At 46.1% G+C, this 26,903-nt stretch overlaps 1 protein-coding gene across 5 annotated transcripts in view; it reads right to left on the reverse strand.

Annotated features, from left to right (window-relative positions):
* Positions 1-26,903, reverse strand: part of Nt5b (5' nucleotidase B) — a 226,901-nt gene that overhangs the window by 107,858 nt on the left and 92,140 nt on the right. The window contains exon 1 of one of the 5 annotated variants that reach the window (XM_070105029.1): positions 7,162-7,295. The exons of 3 other annotated variants lie outside the window; for them this stretch is intronic. The gene's annotated coding sequence lies outside the window, so the exon portion shown is untranslated. Of the gene's footprint in view, positions 1-7,161; positions 7,296-26,903 lie in introns of those variants that run through there. One more of the 5 variants, XM_070105032.1, reaches the window with a different exon arrangement.

Genomic DNA, 26,903 nt, shown 5'->3' on the forward strand with positions numbered 1-26,903 from the left:
TCTTGAAGACTTGTGCACTTGTTCCAGCAGTGTTTCTTCTTGAAGACTTGTACACTTGTTCCAGCAGTGTTTCTTCTTGAAGACTTGTACACTTGTTCCAGCAGTGTTTCTTCTTGAAGACTTGTACACTTGTTCCAGCAGTGTTTCTTCTTGAAGACTTGTACACGTGTTCCAGCAGTGTTTCTTCTTGAAGACATTGTACACTTGTTCCAGCAGTGTTTCTTCTTGAAAACTTGTACACTTGTTCCAGCAGTGTTTCTTCTTGAAGACTTGTACACTTGTTCCAGCAGTGTTTCTTCTTGAAGACTTGTGCACTTGTTCCAGCAGTGTTTCTTCTTGAAGACTTGTGCACTTGTTCCAGCAGTGTTTCTTCTTGTACACTTCTTCCAGCAGTGTTTCTTCTTGAAGACTTGTGCACTTGTTCCAGCAGTGTTTCTTCTTGAAGACTTGTACCCTTGTTCCAGCAGTGTTTCTTCTTGAAGACTTGTACACTTGTTCCAGCAGTGTTTCTTCTTGAAGACTTGTACTCTTGTTCCAGCAGTGTTTCTTCTTGAAGACTTGTACACTTGTTCCAGCAGTGTTTCTTCTTGAAGACTTGTACACTTGTTCCAGCAGTGTTTCTTCTTGAAGACTTGTACACTTGTTCCAGCAGTGTTTCTTCTTAAAGACTTGTACACTTGTTCCAGCAGTGTTTCTTCTTGAAGACTTGTACACTTGTTCCAGCAGTGTTTCTTCTTGTAGACTTGTACACTTGTTCCTGCAGTGGTTCTTCTTGAAGACTTGTACACTTGTTCCAGCAGTGTTTCTTCTTGAAGACTTGTACACTTGTTCCAGCAGTGTTTCTTCTTGAAGACTTGTACACTTGTTCCAGCAGTGTTTCTTCTTGAAGACTTGTACACTTGTTCCAGCAGTGTTTCTTCTTGAAGACTTGTACACTTGTTCCAGCAATGTTTCTTCTTGAAGACTTGTACACTTGTTCCAGCAGTGTTTCTTCTTGAAGACTTGTACACTTGTTCCAGCAGTGTTCTTGAAGACTTGTACACTTGTTCCAGCAGTGTTCTTGAAGACTTGTACACTTGTTCCAGCAGTGTTTCTTCTTGAAGACTTGTACACTTGTTCCAGCAGTGTTTCTTCTTGAAGACTTGTACACTTGTTCCAGCAGTGTTTCTTCTTGAAGACTTGTACACGTGTTCCAGCAGTGTTTCTTCTTGAAGACTTGCACACTTGTTCCAGCAGTGTTCTTGAAGACTTGTACACTTGTTCCAGCAGTATTTCTTCTTGAAGACTTGTACACTTGTTCCAGCAGTGCTCTTGAAGACTTGTACACTTGTTCCAGCAGTGTTTCTTCTTGCAGACTTGTACACTTGTTCCAGCTGTGTTTCTTCTTGAAGACGTGTACAATTGTTCCAGCAGTGTTTCTTCTTGAAGACTTGTACACTTGTTCCAGCAGTGTTTCTTCTTGAAGACTTGTACACTTGTTCCAGCAGTGTTTCTTCTTGAAGACTTGTACAATTGTTCCAGCTGTGTTTCTTCTTGAAGACTTGTACACTTGTTCCAGCAGTGTTTCTTCTTGAAGACTTGTACACTTGTTCCAACAGTGTTTCTTCTGGAAGGCTTGTACATTGCTCCAGCAGTGTTTCTTGAAGACTTGTACACTTGTTCCAGCGGGGCTAGGAACTGTGAATCGACCCCCTCAAGTACAAATAGATGAGTACACAAGGGTACACAGAACACTAACATACACCAGGTCTAGCAGCACACAAGAGGTACACACAACCACTAACGTACACAAGGTCTAGCAGTACACAAGAGGTACACACAACCACTAACGTACACAAGGTCTAGCAGTACACAAGGGGTACACACAACCACTAACGTACAAAAGGTCTAGCAGCACACAAGGGGTACACACAACCACTAACGTACACAAGGTCTAGCAGCACACAAGAGGTACACACAACCACTAACGTACACAAGGTCTAGCAGTACACAAGGGGTACACACAACCACTAACATACACAAGGTCTAGCAGCACACAAGGGGTACACACAACCACTAACGTACACAAGGTCTAGCAGTACACAAGGGGTACACACAACCACTAACGTACACAAGGTCTAGCAGTACACAAGGGGTACACACAACCACTAACGTACACAAGGTCTAGCAGCACACAAGGGGTACACACAACCACTAACGTACACAAGGTCTAGCAGTACACAAGGGGTACACACAGCCACTAACGTACACAGGGGTACGCACAACCACCAACGTACACAAGGGGTACACACAACCACTAACGTACACAAGGTCTAGCAGTACACATTGGGAACACACAACCACTAACGTACACAAGGTCTAGCAGCACACAAGGGGTACACACAACCACTAACGTACACAAGGTCTAGCAGCACACAAGGGGTACACACAACCACTAACGTACACAAGGTCTAGCAGTACACAAGGGGAACACACAGCCACTAACGTACACAGGGGTACGCACAACCACCAACGTACACAAAGGGTACACGCAACCACTAACGTACACAAGGTCTAGCAGTACACAAGGGGTACACACAACCACTAACGTACACAGGGGAACGCACAACCACCAACGTACACAAGGGGTACACACAACCACTAACATACACAAGGTCTAGCAGTACACAAGGGGTACACACAACCACTAACGTACACAGGGGAACGCACAACCACCAACGTACACAAAGGGTACACGCAACCACTAACGTACACAAGGTCTAGCAGTACACAAGGGGTACACACAACCACTAACGTACACAGGGGAACGCACAACCACCAACGTACACAAGGGGTACACACAACCACTAACATACACAAGGTCTAGCAGTACACAAGGGGTACACACAACCACAGACGTACATGACACACAGGTGTGAGTATTCACACAGTGTAAGTGTAGTCTCTCCACACCACTATCACTAAGGGAAGATACGGTACAACACTCACCACTCTCCCCTTAGTAAGAAGATACGGTACAACACTCACCACTCTCCCCTTAGTAAGAAGATACGGTACAACACTCACCACTCTCCCCTTAGTAAGAAGATACGGTACAACACTCACCACTCTCCCCTTAGTAAGAAGATACGGTACAACACTCACCACTCTCCCCTTAGTAAGAAGATACGGTACAACACTCACCACTCTCCCCTTAGTAAGAAGATACGGTACAACACTCACCACTCTCCCCTTAGTAAGAAGATACGGTACAACACTCACCACTCTTCCCTTAGTAAGAAGATACGGTACAACACTCACCACTCTCCCCTTAGTAAGAAGATACGGTACAACACTCACCACTCTCCCCTTAGTAAGAAGATACGGTACAACACTCACCACTCTCCCCTTAGCAAGAAGATACGGTAAAACGCTCACCACTCTCCCCTTAGTAAGAAGATACGATACAAGACTCACCACTCTTGTTCTATCTAGGCTGGAATATTGCTGCACACTAACAGCACCTTTCAAGGCAGGTGAAATTGCCGACCTAGAAAATGTACAGAGAACTTTCACGGCGCGCATAACGGAGATAAAACACCTCAATTATTGGGAGCGCTTGAGGTTCCTAAACCTGTATTCCCTGGAACGCAGGAGGGAGAGATACATGATTATATACACCTGGAAAATCCTAGAGGGACTAGTACCTAACTTGCACACGAAAATCACTCACTACGAAAGCAAAAGACTTGGCAGACGATGCACCATCCCCCCAATGAAAAGCAGGGGTGTCACTAGCACGTTAAGAGACCATACAATAAGTGTCAGGGGCCCGAGACTGTTCAACTGCCTCCCAGCACACATAAGGGGGATTACCAACAGACCCCTGGCAGTCTTCAAGCTGGCACTGGACAAGCACCTAAAGTCAGTTCCGGATCAGCCGGGCTGTGGCTCGTACGTTGGTTTGCGTGCAGCCAGCAGCAACAGCCTGGTAGATCAGGCTCTGATCCACCAGGAGGCCTGGTCACAGACCGGGCCGCGGGGGCGTTGACCCCCGGAACTCTCTCCAGGTAAACTCCAGGTAAACTCTCCCCCTAGTAAGCAGATACGGTACAACACTCGCCACTACCATACATACTGACACAACTCACCCCCACTAGCAAGAAGATACGGTACATCACTCACCACTACCATACATAATGACATAACTCATCCCCACTAGCAAGAAGGTACGGTACAACACTCACCACTACCATACATACTGACACAACTCACCCCCACTAGCAAGAAGATACGGTACATCACTCACCACTACCATACATAATGACATAACTCATCCCCACTAGCAAGAAGGTACGGTACAACACTCACCACTACCATACATACTGACACAACTCACCCCCACTAGCAAGAAGATACGGTACATCACTCACCACTACCATACATAATGACATAACTCATCCCCACTAGCAAGAAGGTACGGTACAACAATCACCACTACCATACAGACACAACTCACCCCCACTAACAAGAAGATACGGTACAACACTCACCACTACCATACATACTGACATAACTCACCCCCACTAGCAAGAAGGTACGGTACAACACTCACCACTACCATACATACTAACACAACTCACCTCCACTAGCAAGAAGGTACGGTACAACACTCACCACTACCATACATACTGACACAACTCACCTCCACTAGCAAGAAGGTACGGTACAACACTCACCACTACCATACATACTGACACAACTCACCTCCACTAGCAAGAAGGTACGGTACAACACTCACCACTACCATACATACTGACACAACTCACCTCCACTAGCAAGAAGGTACGGTACAACACTCACCACTACCATACAGACACAACTCACCTCCACTAGCAAGAAGATACGGTACAACACTCACCACTACCATACATACTGACACAACTCACCTCCACTAGCAAGAAGGTACGGTACAACACTCACCACTACCATACATACTGACACAACTCACCTCCACTAGCAAGAAGGTACGGTACAACACTCACCACTACCATACAGACACAACTCACCTCCACTAGCAAGAAGGTACGGTACAACACTCACCACTACCATACATACTGACACAACTCACCTCCACTAGCAAGAAGGTACGGTACAACACTCACCACTACCATACATACTGACACAACTCACCTCCACTAGCAAGAAGGTACGGTACAACACTCACCACTACCATACATACTAACACACCTCACCTCCACTAGCAAGAAGGTACGGTACAACACTCACCACTACCATACAGACACAACTCACCTCCACTAGCAAGAAGATACGGTACAACACTCACCACTACCATACATACTGACACAACTCACCTCCACTAGCAAGAAGATACGGTACAACACTCACCACTACCATACATACTGACACAACTCACCTCCACTAGCAAGAAGGTACGGTACAACACTCACCACTACCATACATACTGACACAACTCACCTCCACTAGCAAGAAGGTACGGTACAACACTCACCACTACCATACATACTGACATAACTCACCTCCACTAGCAAGAAGGTACGGTACAACACTCACCACTACCATACAGACACAACTCACCTCCACCAGCAAGAAGGTACGGTACAACACTCACCACTACCATACATACTAACACACCTCACCTCCACTAGCAAGAAGGTACGGTACAACACTCACCACTACCATACATACTAACACACCTCACCTCCACTAGCAAGAAGGTACGGTACAACACTCACCACTACCATACAGACACAACTCACCTCCACTAGCAAGAAGATACGGTACAACACTCACCACTACCATACATACTAACACAACTCACCTCCACTAGCAAGAAGGTACGGTACAACACTCACCACTACCATACATACTGACACAACTCACCTCCACTAGCAAGAAGGTACGGTACAACACTCACCACTACCATACATACTGACATAACTCACCTCCACTAGCAAGAAGGTACGGTACAACACTCACCACTACCATACAGACACAACTCACCTCCACCAGCAAGAAGGTACGGTACAACACTCACCACTACCATACATACTGACACAACTCACCTCCACTAGCAAGAAGGTACGGTACAACACTCACCACTACCATACATACTGACATAACTCACCCCCACTAGCAAGAAGGTACGGTACAACACTCACCACTACCATACATACTGACATAACTCACCCCCACTAGCAAGAAGGTACGGTACAACACTCACCACTACCATACATACTGACACAACTCACCTCCACTAGCAAGAAGGTACGGTACAACACTCACCACTACCATACATACTGACACAACTCACCTCCACTAGCAAGAAGGTACGGTACAACACTCACCACTACCATACATACTGACATAACTCACCTCCACTAGCAAGAAGGTACGGTACAACACTCACCACTACCATACAGACACAACTCACCTCCACCAGCAAGAAGGTACGGTACAACACTCACCACTACCATACATACTAACACACCTCACCTCCACTAGCAAGAAGGTACGGTACAACACTCACCACTACCATACATACTGACATAACTCACCCCCACTAGCAAGAAGGTACGGTACAACTCACCACTACCATACATACTAACACAACTCACCCCCACTAGCAAGAAGGTACGGTACAACACTCACCACTACCATACATACTGACATAACTCACCCCCACTAGCAAGAAGGTACGGTACAACACTCACCACTACCATACATACTGACACAACTCACCCCCACTAGCAAGAAGGTACGGTACAACACTCACCACTACCATACATACTAACATAACTCACCCCCACTAGCAAGAAGGTACGGTACAACACTCACCACTACCATACATACTGACACAACTCACCTCCTCCACCCTAGTTCGTTATATATCCTAGCAACAACAAAACCAATAGTGTACAATTCACCCACACGAATATAAATTCTGTAAAAGGCTGTCATGTCACTGTTATCTCAGAATATAAAGCATTGATAAGGAATTTATATTCCCAGCCTTCACGTCGACATGACAGGCTGTCATGTCACTAACATCTCACAATACAAACTATTTATATGGAATTTATATTATCAACATTCACAACATGACAGGCTGTCATGTCACTAACATCTCACAATACACACTATTTATATGTAGTTTATATTCCCAGCCTTCACGTCGACATGAAAGGCTGTCACGTCACTAAGTGTCAGGGTTAATAAGAGAAATGACGAGAGCAGCGAGGACACTCCTCACTCTCACTTATGACACTGTGACTCACTGATGCCTGACACTGCCTTTTATAACTTCGTGTCTGAGATGGTTGCCACATCTCGCCCCAATCATTATTTACATTCCAGTGGCCAGTAGGCCTGATGCAGTGCTCCTTCTTTCTTATGACTGGGTGAGAGTTGGACCTGATTGGCTTGGGTCAGTACGTGAGTACGACCCGCCGAGCATGGGCCAGAAGGTGACGAGGACCTGCCTAGTATGGACCAGTAGGTGACGAGGACCTGCCTAGTATGGACCAGTAGGTGACGAGGACCTGCCTAGTATGGACCAGTAGGTGACGAGGACCTGCCTAGCATGGACCAGTAGGTGACGAGGACCTGCCTAGTATGGGCCAGTAGATGACTACGACCTGCCTAGCATGGGCAGGTCCTAGCCCTAACAGCTGCAAGTGTGTCTTATCAAGAAAGAGCACTACAGAAGACCTACTGGTCTCAGGACCTTCACTACAGAAGACGTACTGGCCTCAGGATCTTCGCTACAGAAGACCTACTGGTCTCAGGTCCTTCACTACAGAAGACCTACTGGTCTCAGGACCTTCACTACAGAAGACCTACTGGCCTCAGGAATTTCGCTACAGACCTACTGGTCTCAGGTCCTTCACTACAGAAGACCTACTGGTCTCAGGACCTTCACTACAGAAGACCTACTGGTCTCAGGTCATTCACTACAGAAGACCTACTGGTCTCAGGTCATTCACTACAGAAGACCTACTGGCCTCAGGACCTTCACTACAGAAGACCTACTGGTCTCATGTCCTTCACTACAGAAGACCTACTGGTCTCATGTCCTTCACTACAGAAGACCTACTGATCTCAGGTCATTCACTACAGAAGACCTACTGGCCTCAGGACCTTCACTACAGAAGACCTACTGGTCTCAGGTCATTCACTACAGAAGACCTACTGGTCTCAGGACCTTCACTACAGAAGACCTACTGGTCTCATGTCCTTCACTACAGAAGACCTACTGATCTCAGGACCTTCACTACAGAAGACCTACTGGCCTCAGGACCTTCACTACAGAAGACCTACTGATCTCAGGACCTTCACTAAAGAAGACCTACTGGTCTCAGGACCTTCACTACAGAAGACCTACTGGTCTCAGGACCTTCACTAAAGAAGACCTACTGGCCTCAGGACCTTCACTACAGAAGACCTACTGGTCTCAGGACCTTCACTAAAGAAGACCTACTGATCTCAGGACCTTCACTAAAGAAGACCTACTGGTCTCAGGACCTTCACTACAGAAGACCTACTGGTCTCAGGACCTTCACTACAGAAGACCTACTGATCTCAGGACCTTCACTAAAGAAGACCTACTGGTCTCAGGACCTTCACTACAGAAGACCTACTGGTCTCAGGACCTTCACTACAGAAGACCTACTGATCTCAGGACCTTCACTAAAGAAGACCTACTGGTCTCAGGACCTTCACTACAGAAGACCTACTGGTCTCAGGACCTTCACTACAGAAGACCTACTGGTCTCAGGACCTTCACTACAGAAGACCTACTGGTCTCAGGACCTTCACTAAAGAAGACCTACTGGCCTCAGGACCTTCACTACAGAAGACCTACTGGTCTCAGGACCTTCACTAAAGAAGACCTACTGGTCTCAGGACCTTCACTACAGAAGACCTACTGGTCTCAGGTCCTTCGCTAAAGAAGACCTACTGGCCTCAGGACCTTCACTACAGAAGACCTACTGGTCTCAGGACCTTCACTGCAGAAGACCTACTGGTCTCAGGACCTTCGCTACAGAAGACGTACTGGTCTCAGGACCTTCACTGCAGAAGACCTACTGGTCTCAGGTCCTTCGCTACAGAAGACCTACTGGTCTCAGGACCTTCACTACAGAAGACCTACTGGTCTCAGGACCTTCACTACAGAAGACCTACTGGCCTCAGGTCCTTCACTACAGAAGACCTACTGGTCTCAGGACCTTCACTACAGAAGACCTACTGGTCTCAGGACCTTCACTGCAAAGACCTACTGGTCTCAGGACCTTCACTACAGAAGACCTACTGGTCTCAGGACCTTCACTGCAAAGACCTACTGGTCTCAGGACCTTCACTACAGAAGACCTACTGGTCTCAGGTCCTTCACTACAGAAGACCTACTGGTCTCAGGACCTTCACTGCAAAGACCTACTGGTCTCAGGACCTTCACTACAGAAGACCTACTGGTCTCAGGTCCTTCACTACAGAAGACCTACTGGTCTCAGGACCTTCACTACAGAAGACCTACTGGCCTCAGGACCTTCACTACAGAAGACCTACTGGTCTCAGGACCTTCACTGCAGAAGACCTACTGGTCTCAGGACCTTCACTGCAGAAGACCTACTGGTCTCAGGACCTTCACTACAGAAGACCTACTGGTCTCAGGACCTTCACTACAGAAGACCTACTGGTCTCAGGACCTTCACTACAGAAGACCTACTGGTCTCAGGACCTTCACTACAGAAGACCTACTGGTCTCAGGACCGTGATAGGCACCAGTTTTCTCCTGTACAAGACAAGTCAAGAAAAGTTTAATACCTAAAATACTGATTAATGTGTATTTGTTGCGAGATATACACCTCTCAGTGTATATACACTGAGATATACACCTCTCAGTGTATATACACTGAGATATACACCTCTCAGTGTATATACACTGAGATATACACCTCTCAGTGTATATACACTGAGATATACACCTCTCAGTGTATATACACTGAGATATACACCTCTCAGTGTATATACACTGAGATATACACCTCTCAGTGTATATACACTGAGATATACACCTCTCAGTGTATATACACTGAGATATACACCTCTCAGTGTATATACACTGAGATATACACCTCTCAGTGTATATACACTGAGATAAACACCTCTCAGTGTATATACACTGAGATATACACCTCTCAGTGTATATACACTGAGATATACACCTCTCAGTGTATATACACTGAGATATACACCTCTCAGTGTATATACACTACCACATACACCTCTCGGATTATTATTATTATAATCAAAAAGAAGCGCTAAGCCACAAGGGCTATACAGCGCTGCAGGGTAGGGAAGGAAGCAAGGGAATTGGATGGCAGAAGGGAGGGGGGATGATCAGCAGGTTACAGAAAACAGCGGGGCAGGGGATAGTACGGGGGTAGAGGGTAGCAAGAGATACAAGTAGAAAGGGCTGAACGTATCAAAATTTGTGGAGTAAGTCAGTCGTTGTCAAAAAGTCAATGAGAGAGTCCGGATGAAAGGTGGGTCCATCAGCGAGAAGGGAAGGTAAAGAGAGAGCAGCGGGGCGAAGACGACGACAGAGGTAAATTCTGCGTGCTCGTTGATAAAGTGGGCAGTCCAACAGAATGTGGCTGACTGATAATGGAGCTTGGCAATTCTCACAGAGAGGAGCAAGACGCCTCTCCATGAGATATCCATGAGTAAGACGAGTATGGCCAATGCGAAGACGGGAGAGAGTAGTCTCCCAACCTCGACACTGGTGATAAGAAGACGGCCAGTAACCTATACTCGGTTTAATAGACTGAAGTTTGTTGCCGAGCATAGTAGACCAACGTTGTTGCCAACGGGTGTGAAGGTGGGAAGATATTACAGCAAAATAGTCCGTACATGGAATACCTCTATAAGAAACTGGTAGGTCATGTACTGCTGACCGCGCAGCAGTGTCTGCCTGTTCATTGCCCTGTACGTCAACATGACCAGGGACCCAACAAAAAACAATATCTTTATGCTTAGTAAAGATGCGGCGTAGCCAAAGTTGGATACGGAGGACTAAGGGGTGAGGTGTATCAAATTTTTGTATAGCCTGTAAAGCACTAAGGGAGTCTGAGACAACCACAAATGATGACACAGGCATAGATGCAATACGGATAAGTGCTGTAAGGATGGCATATAATTCAGCAGTAAAAATACTAGCTGAAGATAGTAAATGCCCTTGTACGACGCTGTCCGGAAACACTGCTGCGAATCCTACGCCGTCAGAAGACTTAGAGCCATCTGTGTACACAGCAATGGCATGAGAATGAGAGTGAAAGTGGTCAAGAAAAAGAGAGCGGGAAGCTACCGTAGACAGTTGGGCTTTCGAGCAAGGGAGGGAGAAAGAACAGACTCGAACAGCTGGAACTTCCCAGGGGGGTAGGGAAAAGTGTGATGCTACATGTACATAGAAAGGTGGTAGTTGAAGAGAAGACAAGAGCGAATGAAGGCGAAGAGAGAAGGGACGGAGTAAGCAGGGGCGGCGAACAAATAAAGAATGTCTACTAATATCAGTGACCATTCTATAAATGGAAGGATTGCGGAGATCATGAGAGCGTACATAGTAGCGCAGGCAATGGGCATCACGGCGATCGGATAAGGATGGAACGTTCGCTTCTGCATAGAGGCTTTCGACAGGGGAAGAGCGAAAAGCACCAAGGCATAAACGTAATCCTTGGTGATGAATGGGGTTAAGGCTAGAGAGAGTAGCAGGAGATGCCGCTGAATAGATCTGGTCACCATAATCAAGTTTCGATAAAATAAGGGTGGAATGTAGGTGAAGGAGGGTTCGACGATCAGCTCCCCACGAAAGATGAGCAAGGGTTTTAAGAAGGTTCAGCCGGCTGTGACAAGTTGCCTTCAGAGAGGTAATGTGAGGTTTCCAGGATAACCTACGATCAAAGAGGAGGCCCAGAAACTTGACTGTATCACGTTCAGGGATACGTGAGCCATAGAGGTACAAAGGATGATCAGAGATGACAGAGCGTCTAGTGAAAGTGATTTGGTGGGTTTTAGTGCTGGAAAATTTAAACCCATGTGTGGTGGCCCAATTGGAAACACGGTCGACTGCATGCTGGAGAGAAACTGTAAGGAGGTGACAGTCAGCACCTGCACAGGCAATAGCGAAGTCATCAACATAGAGTGATGACCAAATATTTGATGGAAGACTAGAGGCCAAATCATTAATAGCAAGGAGAAAAAGTGTTGTGCTCAGAACACATCCCTGGGGGACACCTTCAGCTTGGATAAAGTCCGGGGAGAGCACATTATTAACCCGAACACGGAAATGCCTGTCAGTTAAAAAGTTCTTAAGGAAGGATGGTAGATTGCCTCGAAGGCCTAAGGAGTGGGCTTGGGCTAAAATATTATACCTCCAAGTTGTGTCATATGCCTTCTCAAGATCAAAAAATATGGCAATAACTGAGTGGTTATTCGCAAAGGCATTACGAACATACGTATCCAAGCGCAGTAAGGGGTCTATGGTAGAACGTCCCTTACGAAAGCCATATTGACGAGTGGAGAGACTGTTGTGTGTCTCTAAATACCACACTAAACGTCTATTTACTAGACGTTCCATTACTTTGCAAACTGCACTGGTAAGAGCAATGGGACGATAGTGGGAGGTTTCATGTCCCGTAGTGCCTGGTTTGTGGAAAGGGAGAACAATGGCGGATTTCCACAGCTGTGGAAGAACTCCTTGTGACCAAATAAGATTGTAAAGGCGTAATAGGACTGCAAGGGCTGACTGATGTAAATGTTGTAGCATACGAATATGAATGTCGTCGGGCCCAGCTGCCGATGATCGACAAGCTGAGAGTGTTGCCTCCAGTTCTTGAAGTGTAAAAGGCACATTATACTGTTCTTCTCTGAGAGAAGAAAAGTCCAAGGGTGCTAACTCTCTGGCAGACTTTGAGGAAAGAAATGAGGGGCATAGATGGAGTCCCTGAGAAATACGGACCAGATGATTGCCAATTTCATTGGCAACATCTAGTGGGTTTGCTATATCAACACCGGCAACCCGCAGAACAGGAGCCGGGTCAGGAGAATATTTACCACTCAGTTTTCGTACTTTTTTCCAGACTGCACTCATAGAGGAAGCAGAGGTGATGGTGGAGACATAATCTCACCAGCAAGTGCGTTTAGCGTCACGGATGACACGGCGAGCGATCGCACGCTTCTGTTTAAAATCAAGGAGTCGCTCTGTGGTTCTATTGTACCGGTACCTGCCCCATGCAGCGCGTTTCAAACGTACTGCACGAGCACAAGCAGGAGACCACCAAGGCACGCATTTCTGAGAATGCCTGCTCGAAGTTTGGGGTATAGAATGAGAAGCTGCGGTGAAAACGGAGGATGAGAAGAGGTGTAAAAGCTCATCGATGGAGGACGAAGAAGGAACCTCTTTAAAAACAGTCAGGTGTGAGTAAAGGTTCCAATTTGCCCGATTAAATTGCCAGCGTGGGGTGCGAAGAGGTGGCGAATATGAAGGGGAAGTAAGAATGATTGGGAAATGATCACTGTCATGTAAGTCCGGGAGAACAGACCAAGTAAAGTCTAATGCGGCGGAGGAAGAGCAAACTGAGAGATCGATGCAAGAGAGAGTATGAGTCCGAGGATCAAAATGGGTGTGAGTACCTGTATTTAAAACATGGAGGGGGTGGGTGGCAAGAAAAGCCTCTAACTGAATTCCACGGGAATCACAGTGAGACCCTCCCCAGAGGAAATGGTGGGCATTAAAATCACCAAGTAACAGAATTGGTGGCGGTAATGACGAAACAAGGAAGGCAAAATCCGGAATAGATAATGCCCGAGAAGGAGAGAGATATAAAGAACAGAGCGTATACCACCTATGTAAGTGGATACGGGCTGCTGTGTAATGCAGCGAAGTATGAACAAATAGCTGATGGTACGGAATATCAGTGCGGAGAAGAAGGGCACTTTCATTAAAGGTCCCATCAGGAAAAGGATCTGAAGAATACAATAAATTATAGCCTGAGATGTGAGAAATAACAGCAGAGTGTAATTTTGGTTCCTGTAAGCAAACACCAACAGGGGCAAACTGGGAGAGTAACATCTGAAGCTCACCCCGATTACCCCTGAGGCCACGTATATTCCACTGTAAAAAGGCCATGAATGGCAACGATAAAGATACTTGAAATCCGCAGGTAAGGGTTCCTACGGACTAGGAGGGTTAGAAAAGTCCACATGCGGAGGCAGTGGAAAATGTTCAAGCAGCGAAGGAACGGTGCGCTGTGAAGAAAGGAGTTGCGCAGATGGAGCAGAGGAGAGAGAAAGAGCGGAAGGTGGATCAGTGTCCATTGATGGTTTGGTCTCTGCAATATATTCAGAGATTGCTTCAAGTGTTTCAGAATTCAGAGATGTTGTATGGGAGACAATATTGGGAATGGTAGGGGGAGGATGAGTAAAGATTGGAACTGTATTGGACTGTACCAAGGTAGGGGGGGGCGAAAGGGTGGAGGGAACTGGAGAAGCGTGGCAGGGGACAGAAGAGACAGGAACCTGGGAGGTAGCAGAAGAGGAAGAAACTTGGGAGGGAACAGGGGAGGAAGGTACATTACGAGGAGGAGGGTGAACCTCTGCACTTGTAACTGAGCCAGTGAGAGGGGAAGAACTAGGGACAGAGACAGGGAGGGTAAAATGAGGAGGTGGAAGATGGGTAGGAGGTGTTACCGGACCTTTTTTTGACTTTTGAGAAGTAGAGGGACGATTGGGAAGAGGTGTCGTACGAGGTCTCGTCGATACTGAGGCTTGTAAGAGAGAACTCGAAGAAGCGAGATTAGACTGAGGCGTTGAAGTAGGGACGTCTGAGCCGAGGACAGCAAAAGGATTAGATACAGGAGTGATTATGGGAGAGGTAACCACAGAGGTGGGTGTAGAAGATGGGATACCAGAAGTGGGGGGACGTTTTGAAACACGGGAATAAGAAACACGTGGGAGTCTCCCTTGGAGGCGGAGATGAGAAACTGCCATGGCATAAGGGAGACCTTCTGTCTCTTTGAGGTAACGGATTTCCCGCTCGTTTAAATAGACCTGACAACGGCGAGAGTACGAAGGGTGAGCCTCATGACAGTTAAGGCAAGAGGGAGATCGATTGCAAGACGTATTAGAATGGTCATCGGCACCACAGACTGGGCATTCGGCGATAGATCTGCAATATTTCGCTGGATGGCCAAATCGCCAGCAATTTCTACACTGTTGTGGTGTAGGGATCACCTTTCGAACTTGTAACCGATGTCCTGCTATATAAACTGAGGATGGGAGTTCTCGGCTGTCAAAAGTTAAACGAGCCACATTGCTAGGGTATCGTCTCCGCCCACGGGCAGGAAGAACGTAAGTGTCTACCTTGAGGATTGGGAGATCTTGGAGTTCCAGCTGTTCTAGAATGTCGGTGCCACATGTCTGGAAATTTTGTTGAACTATGGTATGGGGCAGAATAACGGTACCACTACAAGAATTGAGGGAATGATGTTTTTCAAGGGTGACAGGAACAGTATCTATATGGGAAAGACGAGAGAGCTCACGAGCCTGGGTAGCATTCTGTACGGTAATGATGCGCGTACCGCTCTTAAGAGCATGAAAAGAAATATCTTTACCAACATGGCGTAGGAGTGCCTTGCCAATACTATGGTCAGAAAGATAGGCAGTAGAGGAAGTTGGTCGTAAAGTGAAGAATTTAGTCCACTGTTCAGTCTGAAACTGAGCGTGGAAAGGTAGTGAAGGACGTGTCGATCTTTTCTGAGAAGAACGAGAAGGTGAAGGTGGAGAAGTATCATCAGCAGGTAATTGTCGTTGACGTTTAGGCGTGGGACCAGAGTTGGTCCGACGTGGAACGGGTCGGCGATTTGAAAATTGCCGCACCGTAGAGGGAGAGGCCGGAAGCATAGTCAGAGGAGAGCGAAGGTCTGGTAAATCGAAGGAGTCAGTCGAGGCCTCAGTACCTGAAGCAGGTGAGGAAACAGCACCGGCAATAGGTACAGAGGCATGAGGAATGTCTGAAGAGTGGTCCAAAGACGAGGCGGGGTCAGAACGGGGTGCGGTATCAAGAAGGGGCCCGGGGGTACCAGGTTCATGGACTAGGGCTGCCATGGTTAGGTTACTTCTTTCTTTTTGTTTTTAAGAAAAAAAAAGAAAGAAGAAAAGAAAATAAAAATAAAAAAAAGAAAAAAAAAAGGGGGGACCGGGGAGGGATAGTTCCTAGGAGGAATGAAAGGGCCAGAAATCTCCCTCCGCGCCCAAGAGGACTCGACACCGCTAGTAGCGCAGATGCAGCATGGAACCCGTGCCATACCCTACCCTTCATGCCAGTAAACCAGCAATCTGGGATAGCAACCTCACATCTGCCGAGCTACCTCGGTGGACAAAAGAGAGGGCGGCCGGATATCCGCCACAAAGCATACCTCCTTCAGCCACCACCCCCGGAATCCGAAAGGTGGCTTCCAGAGATACACCCGTCACCCAAAAGACACCCAAAGCTACTCCGGGATACCGGAGAGGGATCGGGACATCCCTAGGCAATCCAGATTCCACGGCAAACTACGCCACCGCCAAGAAACCTCAACGGAATGGGATCGACCCCGGTGTCCTTTCCTCTACCTAGGAACTAGCGTGCCTGTGGGAGAAATCCCAAAGGACAAAAAGAGGAAGGGCAAAAGGGAGGAGTGGGGAGGAGGAGGAGGAAAGGAAAAAGGGGAGGATGGGGAGGATGGGATAGGGGAGGGGAGATTGGGGGGTAATTAGGTTCGGTCTGAGGAAGAAGACCGATAGGTCTAATTCCTCAGACCAAGAGCCTCTTCACCACGCCAAGGAGCCCCCCTTGAAGAGGTACACCTCTCGGAGTTTGTAGATAAATGGTTCAGAGAACCGACATGTTGATAAATTAGACACATGTGCAACTCTTGGGTATCTTTATTGAGGAAACGTTTCGCCACACAGTGGCTTCATCAGTCCATACGTAGGAGAAACTTGAAGAACAGGAGGAGAATGAGGTAATCAGTCCCTCAACCTTGAGTCGATGTGGTCAGTCCATCAATCTTGAATAGAATTCTATTCAAGATTGATGGACTATATATATATATATATATATATATATATATATATATATATATATATATATATATATATATATATATATATATATATATATATATATATTGAAGTTATCAGTGACGTAATATAAATAACGGGACACAAGGTAAGTGTTCCTGACTCTTGCAACACTTCTGGTGTTTGTAAACACATCCTGCAACTCGTCGATGTTTACAACACTGATGACTAGGCCAAATGTGCAACACCTGGGTGTTGCAAGACCTGGGTGTAGCCAGACCTGGGTGTAGCAAGACCTGGGTGTAGCCAGACCTGGGTGTTGCCAGACCTGGGTGTTGCAAGACCTGGGTGTAGCCAGACCTGGGTGTAGCAAGACCTGGGTGTAGCAAGACCTGGGTGTAGCAAGACCTGGGTGTAGCAAGACCTGGGTGTAGCAAGACCTGGGTGTAGCGAGACCTGGGTCCAGCAAGACCTGGGTGTAGCAAGACCTGGGTGTAGCAAGACCTGGGTGTAGCAAGACCTGGGTCCAGCAAGACCTGGGTGTAGCAAGACCTGGGTGTAGCAAGACCTGGGTGTAGCCAGACCTGGGTGTAGCAAGACCTGGGTGCAGCAAGACCTGGGTGCAGCAAGACCTGGGTGTAGCAAGACCTGGGTGTAGCAAGACCTGGGTGTAGCAAGACCTGGGTGTAGCAAGACCTGGGTGTAGCAAGACCTGGGTGTAGCAAGACCTGGGTGTAGCAAGACCTGCGTGTAGCAACACCTGGGTGTAGCAAGACCTGGGTGTTGCAAGACCTGGGTGTTGCAAGACCTGGGTGTAGCAAGACCTGGGTGTAGCAAGACCTGGGTGTTGCAAGACCTGGGTGTTGCAAGACCTGGGTGTAGCAAGACCTGGGTGTAGCCAGACCTGGGTGTAGCCAGACCTGGGTGTAGCAAGACCTGGGTGTAGCAAGACCTGGGTGTAGCAAGACCTGGGTGTAGCAAGACCTGGGTGTAGCAAGACCTGGGTGTAGCAAGACCTGGGTGCAGCAAGACCTGGGTGCAGCAAGAGACCTGGGTGTAGCAAGACCTGGGTTTAGCGAGAACTGGGTGTAGCGAGACCTGGGTGTAGCGAGACCTGGGTGTAGCAAAACCTGGGTGTAGCAAGACCTGGGTGTAGCAAGACCTGGGTGTAGCAAGACCTGGGTGTAGCAAGACCTGGGTGTAGCAAGACCTGGGTGTAGCAAGACCAGTGTGTAGCAAGACCTGGGTGCAGCAAGACCTGGGTGCAGCAAGACCTGGGTGCAGCAAGACCTGCGTGTAGCAAGACCTGGGTGTAGCAAGACCTGGGTCAAGAAAGACCTGGGTCCAGCAAGACCGGGGTGTAGCAAGACCTGGGTGTAGCAAGACCTGGGTGTAGCAAGGCCTGGGTGCAGCAAGACCTGGGTGTAGCAAGACCTGGGTGTAGCAAGACCTGGGTGTAGCAAGACCTGGGTGTAACAAGATCTGGGTGCAGCAAGACCTGGGTGTAGCAAGACCTGGGTCCAGCAAGACCTGGTCCAGCAAGACCTGGGTGTAGCAAGACCTGGGTGCAGCAAGACCTGGGTGCAGCAAGACCTGGGTCCAGCAAGACCTGGGTGTAGCAAGACCTGTGTGCAGCAAGACCTGGGTCTAACAAGACCTGGGTGTAGCAAGACCTGGGTGTAGCAAGACCTGGGTGTAACAAGATCTGGGTGTAGCAAGACCTGGGTGTAGCAAGACCTTGGTCCAGCAAGACCTGGGGGTAGCAAGACCTGGGTGTAGCAAGACCTGGGTGCAGCAAGACCTGGGTGTAGCACGACCTGGGTGTAGCAAGACCTGGGTCCAGCAAGACCTGGGTCCAGCAAGACCTGGGTCCAGCAAGACCTGGGTGCAGCAAGACCTGGGTGCAGCAAGACCTGGGTGTAGCAAGACCTGGGTGTAGCAAGACCTGGGTGTAGCAAGACTTGGGTGCAGCAAGACTTGGGTGCAGCAAGACCTGGGTGTAGCAAGACCTGGGTGTAGCAAGACCTGGGTGTAGCAAGACCTGGGTGTAGCAAGACCAGGGTGTAGCAAGACCAGGGTGTAGCAAGACCAAAGTGTAGCAAGACCTGGGTCCAACAAGACCTGGGTCCAGCAAGACCTGCGTGTAGCAAGACCTGGGTGTAGTAAGACCTGGGTGTAGCAATACCTGGGTGTAGCAAGACCTGGGTGCAGCAAGACCAGGGTGTAGCAAGACCTGGGTGTAGCAAGACCTGGGTCCAGCAAGACCTGGGTGTAGCAAGACCTGGGTGTAGCAAGACCTGGGTGTAGCAAGACCTGGGTCCAGCAAGACCTGGATGTAGCAAGACCTGGGTGTAGCAAGACCTGGGTCCAGCAAGACCTGGGTCCAGCAAGACCTGGGTCCAGCAAGACCTGGGTGTAGCAAGACCTGGGTGTAGCAAGACCTGGGTCCAGCAAGACCTGGGTGTAGCAAGACCTGGGTCCAGCAAGACCTGGGTGTAGCAAGACCTGGGTCCAGCAAGACCTGGGTGTAGGAAGACCTGGGTGTAGCATGACCTGGGTGTAGCAAGACCTGGGTGTAGCAAGACCTGGGTGTAGCAAGACCTGGGTCCAGCAAGACCTGGGTCCAGCAAGACCTGGGTGTAGAAAGACCTGGGTCCAGCAAGACCTGGGTCCAGCAAGACCTGGGTGTAGCAAGACCTGGGTGTAGCAAGACCTGGTTGTAGCAAGACCTGGGTGTAGCAAGACCTGGGTGTAGCAAGACCTGGGTGTAGCAAGACCTGGGTGTAGCAAGACCTGGGTCCAGCAAGACCTGGGTGTAGCAAGACCTGGGTCCAGCAAGACCTGGGTGTAGCAAGACCTGGGTGTAGCAAGACCTGGGTGCAGCAAGACCTGGGTGTAGCAAGACCTGGGTGTAGCAAGACCTGGGTGTAGCAAGACCTGGGTGCAGCAAGACCTGGGTGTAGCAAGACCTGGGTGTAGCAAGACCTGGGTGTAGCAAGACCTGGGTCCAGCAAGACCTGGGTGTAGCAAGACCTGGGTGTAGCAAGACCTGGGTGTAGCAAGACCTGGGTTTAGCATGACCTGGGTGTAGCAAGACCTGGGTGTAGCAAGACCTGGGTCCAGCAAGACCTGGGTACAGCAAGACCTGGGTGTAGCAAGACCTGGGTGCAGCAAGACCTGGGTGTAGCAAGACCTGGGTGTAGCAAGACCTGGGTCCAGCAAGACCTGGTTGTAGCAAGACCTGGGTCCAGCAAGACCTGGTTGTAGCAAGACCTGGGTGTAGCAAGACCTGGGTGTAGCAAGACCTGGATCCAGCAAGACATGGGTGTAGCAAGACCTAGGTCCAGCAAGACCTGGGTGTAGGAAGACCTGGGTGTAGGAAGACCTGGGTGTAGCATGACCTGGGTGTAGCATGACCTGGGTGTAGCAAGACCTGGGTGTAGCAAGACCTGGGTCCAGCAAGACCTGGGTCCAGCAAGACCTGGGTCCAGCAAGACCTGGGTCCAGCAAGACCTGGGTGTAGCAAGACCTGGGTGTAGCAAGACCTGGGTCCAGCAAGACCTGGGTCCAGCAAGACCTGGGTGTAGCAAGACCTGGGTGTAGCAAGACCTGGTTGTAGCAAGACCTGGGTGTAGCAAGACCTGGGTGTAGCAAGACCTGAGTGTAGCAAGACCTGGGTCCAGCAAGACCTGGGTGTAGCAAGACCTGGGTGTAGCAAGACCTGGGTGTAGCAAGACCTGGGTGTAGCAAGACCTGGGTCCAGCAAGAACTGGGTCCAGCAAGACCTGGGTGTAGCAAGACCTGGGTCCAGCAAGACCTGGGTGTAGCAAGACCTGGGTTTAGCATGACCTGGGTGTAGCAAGACCTGGGTGTAGCAAGACCTGGGTCCAGCAAGACCTGGGTGTAGCAAGACCTGGGTGTAGCAAGACCTGCGTGCAGCAAGACCTGGGTGTAGCAAGACCTGGGTGTAGCAAGGCCTGGGTCCAGCAAGACCTGGTTGTAGCAAAACCTGGGTCCAGCAAGACCTGGTTGTAGCAAGACCTGGGTGTAGCAAGACCTGGGTGTAGCAAGACCTGGGTCCAGCAAGACATGGGTGTAGCAAGACCTAGGTCCAGCAAGACCTGGGTGTAGCAAGACCTGGGTCCAGCAAGACCTGGCAGTAGCAAGACCTGGGTGTAGCAAGACCTGGGTGTTGCAAGACCTGGGTGTAGCAAGACCTGGGTGTTGCAAGACCTGGGTGTTGCAAGACCTGGGTGTAGCAAGACCTGGGTCCAGCAAGACCTGGGTGTAGCAAGACCTGGGTGTTGCAAGACCTGGGTGTAGCAAGACCTGGGTGTTGCAAGACCTGGGTGTAGCAAGACCTGGGTGTAGCAAGACCTGGGTGTAGCAAGACCTGTACCATCTATGTTGGTACAATATAACTACTGTACCATCTATTTTGGTACAATATAACTACTGTACCATCTATTTTGGTACAATATAACTACTGTACCATCTATGTTGGTACAATATAACTACTGTACCATCTATTTTGGTACAATATAACTACTGTACCATCTATGTTGGTACAATATAACTACTGTACCATCTATGTTGGTACAATATAACTACTGTACCATCTATTTTGGTACAATATAACTACTGTACCATCTATGTTGGTACAATATAACTACTGTACCATCTATGTTGGTACAATATAACTACTGTACCATCTATGTTGGTACAATATAACTACTGTACCATCTATACTGGTACAATATAACTACTGTACCATCTATGTTGGTACAATATAACTACTGTACCATCTATGTTGGTACAATATAACTACTGTACCATCTATACTGGTACAATATAACTACTGTACCATCTATGTTGGTACAATATAACTACTGTACCATCTATACTGGTACAATATAACTACTGTACCATCTATGTTGGTACAATATAACTACTGTACCATCTATGTTGGTACAATATAACTACTGTACCATCTATACTGGTACAATATAACTACTGTACCATCTATACTGGTACAATATAACTACTGTACCATCTATACTGGTACAATATAACTACTGTACCATCTATACTGGTACAATATAACTACTGTACCATCTATACTGGTACAATATAACTACTGTACCATCTATACTGGTACAATATAACTTCTGTACCATCTATACTGGTACAATATAGCTACTGTACCATCTATACTGGTACAATATAACTACTGTACCATCTATACTGGTACAATATAACTTCTGTACCATCTATACTGGTACAATATAACTACTGTACCATCTATACTGGTACAATATAACTACTGTACCATCTATGTTGGTACAATATAACTACTGTACCATCTATGTTGGTACAATATAACTACTGTACCATCTATACTGGTACAATATAACTACTGTACCATCTATACTGGTACAATATAACTTCTGTACCATCTATACTGGTACAATATAACTACTGTACCATCTATACTGGTACAATATAACTTCTGTACCATCTATACTGGTACAATATAACTACTGTACCATCTATACTGGTTCAATATAACTACTGTACCATCTATACTGGTACAATATAACTACTGTACCATCTATACTGGTACAATATAACTACTGTACCATCTATGTTGGTACAATATAACTACTGTACCATCTATGTTGGTACAATATAACTACTGTACCATCTATGTTGGTACAATATAACTACTGTACCATCTATACTGGTACAATATAACTACTGTACCATCTATACTGGTACAATATAACTTCTGTACCATCTATACTGGTACAATATAACTACTGTACCATCTATACTGGTACAATATAACTTCTGTACCATCTATACTGGTACAATATAACTACTGTACCATCTATACTGGTTCAATATAACTACTGTACCATCTATACTGGTACAATATAACTACTGTACCATCTATACTGGTACAATATAACTACTGTACCATCTATGTTGGTACAATATAACTACTGTACCATCTATGTTGGTACAATATAACTACTGTACCATCTATGTTGGTACAATATAACTACTGTACCATCTATGTTGGTACAATATAACTACTGTACCATCTATACTGGTACAATATAACTACTGTACCATCTATACTGGTGCAATATAACTACTGTACCATCTACGTTGGTACAATATAACTACTGTACCATGTTGGTACAATATAACTACTGTACCATCTATGTTGGTACAATATAACTACTGTACCATCTATGTTGGTACAATATAACTACTGTACCATCTATGTTGGTACAATATAACTACTGTACCATCTATGTTGGTACAATATAACTACTGTACCATCTATACTGGTACAATATGACTACTGTACCATCTATTCTGGTACAATATAACTACTGTACCATCTATACTGGTACAATATAGCTACTGTACCATCTATGCTGGTACAATATAACTACTGTACCATCTATGCTGGTACAATATAGCTACTGTACCATCTATACTGGTACAATATAGCTACTGTACCATCTATACTGGTACAATATAACTACTGTACCATGTATGTTGGTACAATATAAATACTGTACCATCTATGTTGGTACAATATAACTACTGTACCATCTATACTGGTACAATATAACTACTGTACCATCTATACTGGTACAATATAGCTACTGTACCATCTATACTGGTACAATATAACTACTGTACTATCTATACTGGTACAATATAACTAGTGTAACATCTATGTTGGTACAATATAACTACTGTACCATCTATGTTGGTACAATATAACTACTATACCATCTATGTTGGTACAACTACTGTACCATTTATACTGGTACAATATAACTACTGTACCATCTATGTTGGTACAATATAACTACTGTACCATCTATGTTGGTACAATATAACTACTGTACCATCTATGTTGGTACAATATAACTACTGTACCATCTATGCTGGTACAATATAGCTACTGTACCATCTATACTGGTACAATATAACTACTTTACCATCTATACTGGTACAATATAACTACTGTACCATCTATGTTGGTACAACTACTGTACCATGTATGTTGGTACAATATAACTACTGTACCATCTATGTTGGTACAATATAACTACTGTACCATTTATACTGGTAAAATATAGCTACTGTACCATCTATACTGGTACAATATATCTACTGTACCGTCTATACTGGTACATTATAACTACTGTACCATCTATACTGGTACATTATAACTACTGTACCATCTATACTGGTACAATATAACTACTGTACCGTCTATACTGGTACAATATAACTACTGTACCATCTATACTGGTACATTATAACTACTGTACCATCTATACTGGTACAATATAACTACCATCTACTGGTGGAGTTCGATCAATGGTACAATGGGGAATATGTTAGATAATGAACAATACAGAAATTAACACAAAGTAACCCAGTATAATCAATATTTATCACCATTGAAATCTCTTATTTTTTCTATATTATTATTTACCATGATGACCATTATATATATACAGTGGTACGTCAAGTTACGAACTTAATTAATTCCAGAAGGCTGTTCGAGTGCCGATACCGAATGAATTTGTTCCCATAATGAATAATGTAAATTAGATTAATCTGTTTCATACCCTCAAAAATACACTTACAAAAACACTTACAAAAATGCACTTACATAACTGTTCGATTTGGGAACTGTTCGAAATTTGACGTTCCATTTTAAATATATATTTATATACAGTGGAACTTCAAAAATTGAAAGTATCACATATCGAACGTTTCGAAAATAGGACCATTTTTTCGGACAAACTTTGTCCCTATTATCGAACGCGCCCCTATTTTCAGACCGCTGGGCACAGGACCTGTCTGCCGCCCGCTCTGTCCGCGTCCCCGTGCAGGCGCCGTGAGCAGTCTAGCTTTGTTTATGCTTGAGTGAACACTAACCTGCATTCTCATTCACGCATTTTACGATTATTTCGTTGTGTTTAGTGCTTGTGGGACTGTGAAATAAGCTGCCATGGGCCCAAAGAAACTTGCTAGTGGTACGCCTGTGGTAAAGAAAGTGAGAAACACCATAGATGTGAAGGAAATAATACAGAAGTATGAGAGTGGTGTGAGACTTGTTGAGCTTGCCAGGATGTATGGGAAAAACAAGTCGACCATCAGTTCTATCCTGTCAAAGAAAGAACAAATCAAGGAAGCTGATGTTGCGAAAGGTGTTAATATAGGGAGTGGATGAGGTGCCTTTTTCAAAGATTAAGGAGATTTGTGCCAAGTGGAATGATGTCCAAATGTTTGTGCAGAAGTACCACCATGAGTAAGCTGAAACAAGCCATCTTTGCAACAAGTTCTGTGACAGAACCATGTCCCATTTTAGGGAAATGTTAAAGAGGCGCCAGAAACAGAGGACTGTGGACAGTTATTTTGTGAGAAAGGGGTCCAGTGACTCTCAAGCTGGTCCTAGTGGCATTAAAAGACAGAGAAGGGAAGTAACCCCAGAGAAGGCTTTACCTGAAGTCCTCATGGAGGGGGATTCTCCTTCCAAACACTAACCCCAACTCCCTCTCTCCTCCCTATCTTCAAGATGCCATCACCAATCTTCAATAAAGGTAAGTAAAAATGTTATTTTATATGTATTACTGAAAAAGCGATATACATAATTCTCCACTGATTGTGTATAATTTATCAATTAAACTTTATAATAGGTATGTATAGGACTTATACAGTAGACCTCCAAGTTTCGTGATTAATCCGTTCCAGAGTGTCTACCGAAAGTCAAAATTCACGAAACTCAAAGCCATTTTCCCCATAAGAAATAATGTAAATCCAATTAATCCGTTCCAGACACCCAAAGTATTAACAAAAATTATTTTTTTTATAGATTAAATATAGATTTACATACAGAAAAGAATGATAAATCAAGTATAAAACAATAACATCACACTTACCTTTATTGAAGACTTGTTGGTGTATGGAACATAAGACAGCAGGAACACTGAAGTAGACCTGTTAGCCCAAACTAAGCAGGTCCTTCACAAACCATCCCACTAAGAGAATATTTGCCCAACCCACAGACAATGCCACACTGACTCCTGAATGTTGTGTGGGAGCCTTTGTGTATGCCCAGCCGCTCCCAGCCGCACGGGCGCATTTCATACAACGAACAAATCACGAACCACGAGGCTTTATTTTGAAAAAAAAAAAAAGTTGCCGAGTCGAAATTCATGAAGCGCGAGGCTCACGAAACTTGGTGGTCCACTGCATACAGCCTCTCCTCATTTAAAGACGGAGTTCCGTTCCTAATACCACGTTGATAAACAAATTCATCTCTAAGTGCAAAGCATACTATAATGGTAGTGGGTTTATGTCAATCATCTTTGATATTGTTTTAATGTCACCCTTGCACTATTTATAACATTTTTAGCATACTAGAATAGGACAGACGTAATCAGGTAAGTCTTTTTAACCTTTTGGGGGTCGACAGGTCCTCTCAGAGACTTGTTCTCAGGGTAAGCCAAATTTCAAAAAAAAAATTATTTTTTCTTATGAAAAGATAGAGAATCTTTTCCCGATCATAATGACACCAAAAGTATGAAATTTGATGGAAAACTTGCGGAATTATGCTCTTGTGAAGTTAGTGGTCTCAACGATGTTTACGCATCGGTGATTTTGCCCACTTTGAGCCCTATTTTCGGCCAATTCCAGTGTACTAGTCGACAAAAATCATAACT

Source organism: Cherax quadricarinatus, chromosome 96, assembly GCF_038502225.1.
Source record: "Cherax quadricarinatus isolate ZL_2023a chromosome 96, ASM3850222v1, whole genome shotgun sequence".
NCBI classification, from domain to species: domain Eukaryota; kingdom Metazoa; phylum Arthropoda; class Malacostraca; order Decapoda; family Parastacidae; genus Cherax; species Cherax quadricarinatus.